The sequence below is a fragment of the Triticum aestivum genome, chromosome 7A, assembly GCF_018294505.1.
Source record: "Triticum aestivum cultivar Chinese Spring chromosome 7A, IWGSC CS RefSeq v2.1, whole genome shotgun sequence".
NCBI classification, from domain to species: domain Eukaryota; kingdom Viridiplantae; phylum Streptophyta; class Magnoliopsida; order Poales; family Poaceae; genus Triticum; species Triticum aestivum.
In genome coordinates, this window is record NC_057812.1 from 735,791,833 (window position 1) to 735,801,598 (window position 9,766).

General features: G+C 45.8%; 1 pseudogene; it reads left to right on the plus strand.

Annotated features, from left to right (window-relative positions):
* Positions 1 to 1,684: 1,684 nt before the first annotated feature.
* Positions 1,685 to 5,002, plus strand: LOC123153937 (uncharacterized; annotated as a pseudogene).
* Positions 5,003 to 9,766: the final 4,764 nt, after the last annotated feature.

Here is a 9,766-nt window from a genome sequence, read left to right on the forward strand (position 1 = left end):
CCATATTTTATAATGTAGGCCAAGTTAAAGTACTAGCTTACTCGCACGGGTTGGCGACTAGTAATAATAATATTTGTTACAGTGTAGCACATGAGACATCCATATTCCTTCCTGACGATAAAGGGCTTCCCCATTTTATATACTATAAAACAACTATCCGATACATCCATCTTGCTGGGGCCGCGGCACAATCAAGCCTAAAAGAAACAATAGGAAAAACGAGAAACAAAAGCCGACATCGGTAGATCAATAAAATGAAGATGACCAGCAACTGCTGCACCATCTGGAGAAGTGCCACCGTGGACCTAGCACTTCAAAGCGTCACGTACCGAGAAGCACCTTCAAAAAGAAATGCGACGGCGATATTGCTGTTGCCCAGACAAGTCCTAGGGTTTCCCCCCCTACGCAAAGGACAGTGGGGAAGGGGTATACTCGACGCCATCAAGGAAGGTCCGGTGGTACCCGCAGGCATCACCGCGTCGATGCCGGATAAGCCACCAAGGATTTCTCCCGACCCAAAACAACAAACACCATCCCGGACGATCCGTAGTGCACCACCCAACCTGCTGCCCACCAGCCTGTGCCCCCACGGTCACCGAACCAACTTCGCCGTCTCACTGAGGCCACCGACACGAGGCACCTAGAGGAGGGAAGAGGAGCCAACGGGCTCGGGGGCATCCACAACTCAGCCGACCGAAGGGGACAACCTCCACTGCCGCCGCGGAGCCGACCAGACGTGACGACAAGGGCCTACCTACTGGACCGGCCGGACCCAAATGGGTCCAGACAGGCCCTGCCGCCACGCTGCATCACGCCGGCCGACGAAGCCACCACCACCCATAGACCACCAACGCCTCGCCACCACCACCAGGGAGCCGCGCCGCCACGCGCCGGACTACCGGCCCGCCCCAACCCAGATGGGCCCAATAGGGCCAAAATCTGGGTCGAGCGGGCGCCCCTAGCCAGCTGCAGCACCACGCTGCCCCGCTGCATCGAGGGCACCCGAGGCCCGCGGGATGCCCACCCGAGCCACACCGCCGCCATCAGAGGGCCCCACGCCCCCTACATGCGCACGGGGAAGGACATGTCCGCCGCCTCCAGCGCCGCGCGGGGCAGGGCCCGGCTGACGATGCCGGCGGTGGCGCCAGTTAGAGAGAGCGACGGGTAGGGGTGGCTGGAGGGGGACCGAGGGTTCGCCCGTCGCCCACGAGGGGTGGCTGGATGTCCTCCATTTTCCTTCCTTGATGCAGGAGAAGATGATAACTGTGAATTGGTTGAGTATATATACACGCGACCATTTCTACGTACGTAACTGTTTTCGATGGAGCGAGGCACCGACATCCCCGATCAACTCGGCTTGCAATACAAAGCCTTAATTTAGGTCAAAACACCGAAACGAATTCCATGACATCGCAAGTTTGACTCACGCGCGCTCGATCGGCGCCACATACGTACGTACGTACGTATACACGTACAACGTACAGCTAGCCTTATATCGATCGAGATCTTTGTTTCACAATTGTCCACTCGTCCGTCCCTGCTGGTTTCAGAGCCATCACCTTCACCTAGCTAGACTAGGATTCCAAGTGGTGGTCGGTTAGCTTGCTTGCCTCAGCTATTATATATACATGACATGACACATCGTGAAAAGCAACAGCAGCTGCCAAGCAGGAGCGAGGACGTCTCATTGCCGTACGCGTGAGATTGGGCCAACAGCAGCCGCCAAGGTCAACAGAGAAAAACCTAGCTAGCGGCCACCATGGCACCAGGACCGCTGCCGGAGTATCATTTGAGAAAAAAAGGACCGCCGCCAGCCCTCCCGGACGAGCTCGTAGGAGAGATCCTGCTCCGCATCCCGCCCGATGACCCCGCCAGCCTCCTCCGTGCCTCCCTCGTCTGTAAGTCCTGGAGCGAGGCCGTCTCCCAACGCTGGTTCCGGCGTAGCTTCCACAATCTCCATCCGTCACCCACCGCGCTCGGGGTTCTCCATGACTGGCACGATGAGGCCATCCCTACCTTCATCCCGGCCACCGCATCGCCGCCCCTGACCGCTTGCTCTGGCAGGCCGTCGACTGCCGCCATGGCCGCGCCCTCTTCCTCTCTGAGGACCGTACTGAGGAATTCCTGGTGTGGGAGCCAATCACGGGTGCCCAGCAGCGCGTACCTATCCCCGTGGCGTTCCAGTTCGGCAACACCACCGCAGCCGTGTTCTGCGCAGCGGACGGGTGCAACCACCACGACTGCCACGGCGGTCCGTTCTGCGTGGTCTTTGTCTTCTCCGTCTTTGATGAAGACGCTGAGACGTCGGCATGTATCTACTCATCTGAGACTGGCGCCTGGGGCGAGCCGACCTTAATGCACAAAGAATTCATTGTGGACTTCACATATTATTCTAGCGTGCTTGTTGGGAGGTCTTTCTTGTACTTCATGACATGTGGTGGGTTTATCCTGGAGTATGACCTGGCAAGGCATGGACTGACTTGGTTCGACACACCAGACTCTTGCAACTCTAAGGGTGAACCCACTTGCAACCTCATGCTGGCGGAGGGCGGTGGACTAGGACTCGTCGAAAAACTGGATCCGCATCTGCAATTGTGGTCATGGGAGGTGATGGATGCCCGATGGGTGCCTGGCCGAATCATCTACCTGGAAAGTTTGCCGTCCCTATATGGTGCTCCCGTGGGTGCACAATGTCCAGTGCATGTGTTGGGCTTCGCTGAGGAAGCAAACACCATTTTCGTGACCACGGCTGCTGGCCTCTTCGCAGTCCAAGTACAATCAGGGAAGGCGACCAGGGTGTGCGATGATCATGGCTACGGCAAGCTGATCCCAATCGCTGGCTTGTACACTCCTATGCCCAGAGGTGAGCACTTGAGAAAAGTGGCGGCTTCCAGTTGTTAGCTCTCCTTCAATGGCAACTTTACTTCCCTGAGGGAGGTTAGCTTTGGGAGTTGCTGTTGAGTTGTACGGTGTATGTCTTGTACTCTTGTAGATGCATGTACGTGTGTTTCAGTTGTAACTGTAGGACCTAGCTAGTTTTGAGGTCTGCTAGCTAGCTGTCTTGTACTCTTGTACATCTATGTCCCAGCTGCATCTAGGAGGGATCTGTATTCAATAAGTTTGCTTGACAAGTCGATTGCTGTTTTTTTTTCCTCTCGTCCGAATCGATGCGTTCGCCAACTACGTGCATGCGCCAACTAGAAAGGAGCATGCATGCCTGCGTGCCTAACATACTCTCTCTCGCCGGTTCTTAACAAAGAAAAAAAAGGAACGATACGCACGCACGTTGTTTACGACGACACAACCTCTCGTCTGTTTTTTTTTTCTTGACACAATTCATGGTCACCATGGCTATGTTTGATCTGCCTGCCCTCTTGTGGTAAGAGCACACCCTTTCTCTTGATCTGACCTTCTTCATTTCTTTCTTGAAAGAATGAAATCTTGGGATATATGGTACTTACAACTCAAGCTGGTGATGAGTTTCTTGTGATGTCGATGGTTGTAGATACTTTTTTTTAGAAAAGGAGGAAGACCCCCGGCCTCTGCATCAGGACGATGCATGCAGTCACTTTATTAATTATTCACACAAGACCTTACAAAGTCATACAACAGTAAGACTAAAAGCCACCGTCTAGGCAACACATGTCGCTACTCCTATCCAGTTGATGAAGGGATATTGATAGTCTGGGCCTAATACCAAACAGACCTCGCAGCCAAACCTAACATCTAAGGCCCTGTTTGGTTCATAAGTCCTAGGACTTTTTTTAGTCCCAACTTATATGTCTCAAGTTCCTAAAAAGTCCCTACATGTTTGGTTCCCGAGACTTATAAGTCTTTATAAGGCCATATTACAACTATAAGTCTTTATAAGTCCCTCCTTGAGAGTCTTATTCCATAAGTCCCAAATGCCCACTTTAAGTCCCTATAAGTCCCTCCTGTTTGGTTTTAGATGGGACTTATAGGGACTTATTTAAGTCCCTAGACCAATAAGTCCCTTGAAACAAACACCCTCTAAGACCTGAGGTCCCAACCAGGACTCCTGCCGGGTATGGGGCACCCACCAGTCCGGCGCACTCCTCAACCAGGACGCCTGCCAGGTATGAGGCCGCCGCAGCCACCTGTCACCAATCCATCTTCAGTGATGTACTGCTGCATCTACCTTGCCCGGTCTAGCTGCCGTCGACGCCACCACGACGTCAGACAAAGATACTTATCAGACAAAAATGTTGTGGCCAGACAACAACTAGCTAGCTGGCCGGATATGGATGCAGGTATGTTGTTAAGCCACTGGGCCTTTTGGTCTTTTCCTTGAAATTACACCAAACATATTTTTATTTTCTCTTGGAGTCACCATGCTTTCTCAAATATGCACAATCCTCACTCTGAACCCACCTATTCTAGGACAGGCTGTGCCAGATCTTCTCAATTCTGGAGAACCTTGCATGCCATAAAAAGATGGTTTAAGTCAGGGTTGGCTTATAGGGTGGGAATTTCTTAAGTCTGGCTGGTGGACACACCTTTAGGAATTCAGTTCAGTACCCTGTTTTCTTGTTGTGACTTGTGAGCAACAAAATGGGGTGGTTTTATCCTTGGTGAATGGGAACTACTTCAAGGTTTGCTGCCAGTTAGCGGTGTGGTGGCTTTAGCTGGTGGTTTTCATTTTATCCAGAGTATTTTGTCAGCTGTTTTCTGGCTGTTTTGCGGGATCTATCTGGTGTTGCAGAACGTTGATGGCCTCGTAAAGCTTTCAGTAAAAGCTGGGTCTTGAGGTCTTTCCTCTAAAATACACCAACTGTCATTTAATTTTGTTTTCTCAGCCATGCATGCGCACTCATCTGGACACTCACTAGTTAGAAACTATATATGCTCTTATCAATTGCGCAATCCAGGAATGGATAGTCTATGCTGCAGCTTAATAGTAATGTTTACGTATCTGAACAGCAAGCGGTACGCCAGGTTCGTCAGAGTTAACAGGCTAGGTAGGATGAGGCAGCAGCTGTAGCACTTGAACGTTTTCTTCTCAGGTTCTTGCTTTGCTAGAACTGAACTGCATTTTAATAATTAAGTTTCAGCCTTGTAAGTAAGTCGACAGCAGGGAGAATGGATGCACTGATCAGCATACAGCAAACATTCATGATCTTCCAAGGCCGCCGTCGTCGTCGTTGTCGTCATCTTGCAAGTAGGCAAGAGGGAACGAAAACAGAGGAGGCCCTGTTTTGAATCTTGGACCTTCAGGGTTCAGGTTCAGGTTCGTCAAGAGGCTGACGCACACCTGCAAAGAAAAAACCTGAATCATCCATCATCCACATGTAATGTAACATTTATAAAGTCGTGAATCATGACCACTGGATGAAATTAATTGCCTTTGAAATCGTTGACCATGAAGCACTTCGTCTGAGACTCATTGCGGGTTTTTGGATGAAACAACCAGTTTAACTTCTGAATTCAGATTTCTACATTCACCCTTGGCTGTGAATTATTCTGCATGCAGAAACCCAGGAATGAAAAACGAACGACTAGGAAAATGATGGACAAGGTAATTTCTACATTCATCATGGATATGACTGCTCAGTCATTACTTTGAGTCGTTGGTCGACAGGTAAATGCCAAGTGAAACTCTGACAGTTTGACACACAATCATTATCATACATACGTAATGTTTGCCTTCTTTAGAGTATTACTAGCAACTATGCCCGTGCGTTGCAACGGGAGATAAAATACTATGCATTTAAAGTTAGTGAGAATTATATGTGTGCACACGAAAAAGAAACATTTAGCTTATCGGTTTCGCCGCGTGTGAAGGAATCAATCCGCTATTTTTCCATTCATTGAACGAGGGCATTTAAGAGTTTCGTTACGTCAGAGAAGACGCATGAGTTATTGAATCTACTATTCCTTTCAATCCATTGAATCGAGGGGATTTTAAGGTATTAGTTTCTGAATATTCTAAGAATCATGAATAACTTTTTAAATGCTAAACAGGTTTTTAAAAATTAACTACACTTTCGAAAAAACGCGAACATAATATGAAAGGAAACATCTTTTAAAATTCAAAAACATTTTATGAAAACACCATTTTTTTAATAAAAACATGAACATTATTTGAATTTGTGAACATTTTTTAAAACAGGAACATGTGTTGAGAATTCATAAGATTTTTAGAAAATGTATATCTTTTCTACACGAATATTATTTTTAATTTTGATATTTCACTAAACCAGGAATTATTTTGAATTTTGGAGCATTTTTCGAAATGCCATTTTCTTTGTCGAAATTCCGAACAATATTGAAAAATAATAATCTTTTAAAACAAAGTGGGTGAATTTTTGCAATTATCGAATTTTTCAAAAATAGCAACAAAATTTTGGAATTCTGAACATTTTCCAAATATTGCTTTCTTGAGAATTTTTAATGTCCAAAATAAATTCTAAAATAAAAATAAACTTGGAAGGGGAAAAAGATATAAGAAAAGGAGATTAAAAATAGAAGTAAATCACTGAAAAAATAAACATTATATGAATTTGTAAACCTTTTTTTAAAACAGGATTATGTGTTTAGAATTCATAAGATTTTCAGAAAATGTGCATCTTTTATACACGAACATTATTTTTAATTTTGAAATTTCACTAAAACATGAATATTTTTCAAATTTGAATTTTTTTTAAATGCAATTTTATTTTTTGACATCCCTAACAATTTTAGAAAACAATTTTTTTAAAAAGGTGCAGCATTTTACAATTTCCCAATATTTCTTAAATTAGAAACAAAATTATGGAATTCAGAATATTTTCCAAAAATTTCTTTTTTATTCTGAACATTTTTTTTAGAATTTTAATTTACGAAATAAATTCTAACATAAAAATAAACTTTGAAGGGAAAAATGTAGAGGGAAAGGAGAATAAAAATAGAAGTAAAACTCAGAAAAAAAAGAAAAATGGGCCAGCCCATTATTGGTTGTCCTGTGCGAAACTCTGATTATTTGTCCCACCGTGCAGAAAATAGAGTTTTCCCAGCTGCTTGGGCAGAAAAATAAGTGGGCTGGCTTTGTTGCGCCACCGCGCGCAGCCCACGTACGAAAATTCTTTTTCTAGTGGACAAACGCATAAAAATTTAGTACCACCTCGGATAGAAAGAATCTTTTTTCGACGGTGAACGGATGAAAATATTGGCGAAACGCACCTTGCTTTATTAGTAGGTATAGATATAGATGTATCTGATGGTAGCATCTATGAATGAAAAAACCGACCTGTTCCTTCCAATATTGCACGAAACTTGTTTTGATTAGCGTCGAATCGAGACATATTCAGAAAAAAAAGGCCGAAGAGGGAAGAGGGATCAAATACTTGCAAGTGAGGACAATCGCAGACAATGAATTTCCCAAGACTGGGCAACCATGAATCCTTCTCCATTTTGAAGCCCTGATGTTTCTCAAGCCAATCAAATATCTTGAGTGCATGGCAACTCTGGATCTCTAGTACCCTTAAACTAGAGTTCAGATCTCCTAGTGAAGTGCAAACACAACTCTCCAAGTCTGGCATTTCAACTAAAAACTAGCTCCTCCAATGGCGGTACTGATACTTCCCTTACTTTCCACATGTTGCTTAACTTCAACCCTGTAAGAAAAGGAAACCATCCCAAAAATGGAAGTATCTAACACTTCACACAGTTCTCTAGATGAATTGTCTGCAAAGAGGTACGCCAACCATCCAATGCTTGATTGAAAAACTTGCTTGAAATTTGAGGCGGTGATGGTGAACCAAGCTCAACATGAGCATCATGAAGTTTTAGATACCGGAGATGTGTACAATTTACCCAACCATGCGGAAGGAATGAAAATCAACAGATGTTGCAGACAAATGCAACACTCGCAAATCATGTTCATTATGGATTACTTCTTGGAAGGCTTTAAAGAATAAAGATACATACTGCCCAATTAACACCAATGTCCTCAATTATGACACTGATGCAAATGCACTTCATTTTTGTTCAAACTTCTCACTATGGGATTCTGTTGATAGAATGATAGTTTGATCATCCATATGATATACATAATTAGTTAGTATTGGCAAATCGTGTATTGTTGGCAATATTTCAACACATACCATCCATTGTTGCAGACTCCCTTCTTGAAATAACCCTTGCAAAATCATGCGTAAGAACATTAATGTCATAGGAAGTTTGTTTGCTCGAAGAGAAGACTTCTTCATTTGCTTTAACATGCTCAAAGAAGCCTAGGTTCACCAAGTCAGTTAGTTAGGAACGCCCCATCTCCTAGAAACTCTAAATTGAATGATCACACTTGACAAATCTCTATGAAATTCACATACGAACTAACTCCTCGGCAGGAAATCGATAATTGTATGGGAATATAGAACAATATGAGAAGCATTGTTGTAAATGGAAAAACAACTTGTCATAGCAAAGCTTTAAAGACGACAGATGCCACTAGTGAGTTGCATAGATTTCCATTATTCATTCCTCGGAATGTTGAGGAAACACAGGGCTCGGGAAGAGACGATGAAACAACCCCGACGTCATCCCCCGCACGGGCCACTCGGGAGGCACACAAACCCTAGCTGTGGTACCCGCCGCTCCTCCTTCCTCCCCTTCCTCGCTACCGGAGGAAGCTGTCGGGCTAAGCCCAGGCGAACAACGGCGGTCGCGGGGATCACCTCAGTCTCATGACGGTTGGGTGGCACGAGGCACTATGACTCGCGAGGCGTGTCCCTAATCTGATCCACGGAAACACGACGACAACTTCTCCCGGCGGCGGCATAGGGCAACCACTTGGAGATGGTGGGTGGGTGTGGTGTCATGGATGTGGATCCGTGGAGGATGGGTTTTGATGCACATGGATCTCTGTGTGCGGGCTGGTCTCTGGCCAGATCTGATCAAATGTGTCACCGAGGCCGACATGCGTTGGGCTCTCTGCTGGATGTGGACCACGATGTCAAGGTGTTGCCATTCCGCACGTGCGGTGGCTAGCTGGCAGCACTACGGCCCACGGCCTGGTGGTGCTTATCAAAATCCGACCAGACGGATGGTTGTGCCTCTAAACTGTGCTGCAATGACTTCGTATGTCTCCACGATAGCGGTGGTCATCGAAAGGTCTTCCAGAGGATTGACTTCGGTGATGAATAAAAGTATGGATGACGACTTGATGCAGAGGGATGGTTGTGCAGTGGCGGCAGTCTCATCACATGTAATTGTCGGGATCGCAGAAAAGTGCTGGCAACAACACACGAGTGACTTCAATGGTGGTTCTACTCAAGCACCCGGTCTCAAGCTCCGAGGCAAAAGCCTAGGTCAGACCTGAGTGGTTATACCTAGCAATGATGATGTTTTTATTACATCGTTACCTTATTAAAGACATTGCTCCGATACGCTCACTGATTCTTCAGGGTGAAAATCTAGATTCTAACCTTATAGTTGGATCCAATGACCGTGGCGCTTGAGTGCCGCTCCCTTCCTGAAGGCATTTCCATTGAAGAACCTCATCGTCCATGTGGTGTCATGAAATGGTTAGTGCGGATATGGTCATTGTTGTAGTTTGTCGATCGCATATCTAATCGCTTTGGGGCTTTTTTTTTCCTTTTTCCCAACTTACACATAGATTTTGTCTTATATGACTTTGCTAGTTGCCGACATCTTTTTGCGTATGTGAGTTGATGTTGGCTGTGTGCATCCTAGTATGTAGAGGTTGGGTGTGTGCTCAATGTGTTATGTATCTTCTTAATACTCCATTTTGAGCCAATCCAAAACAACC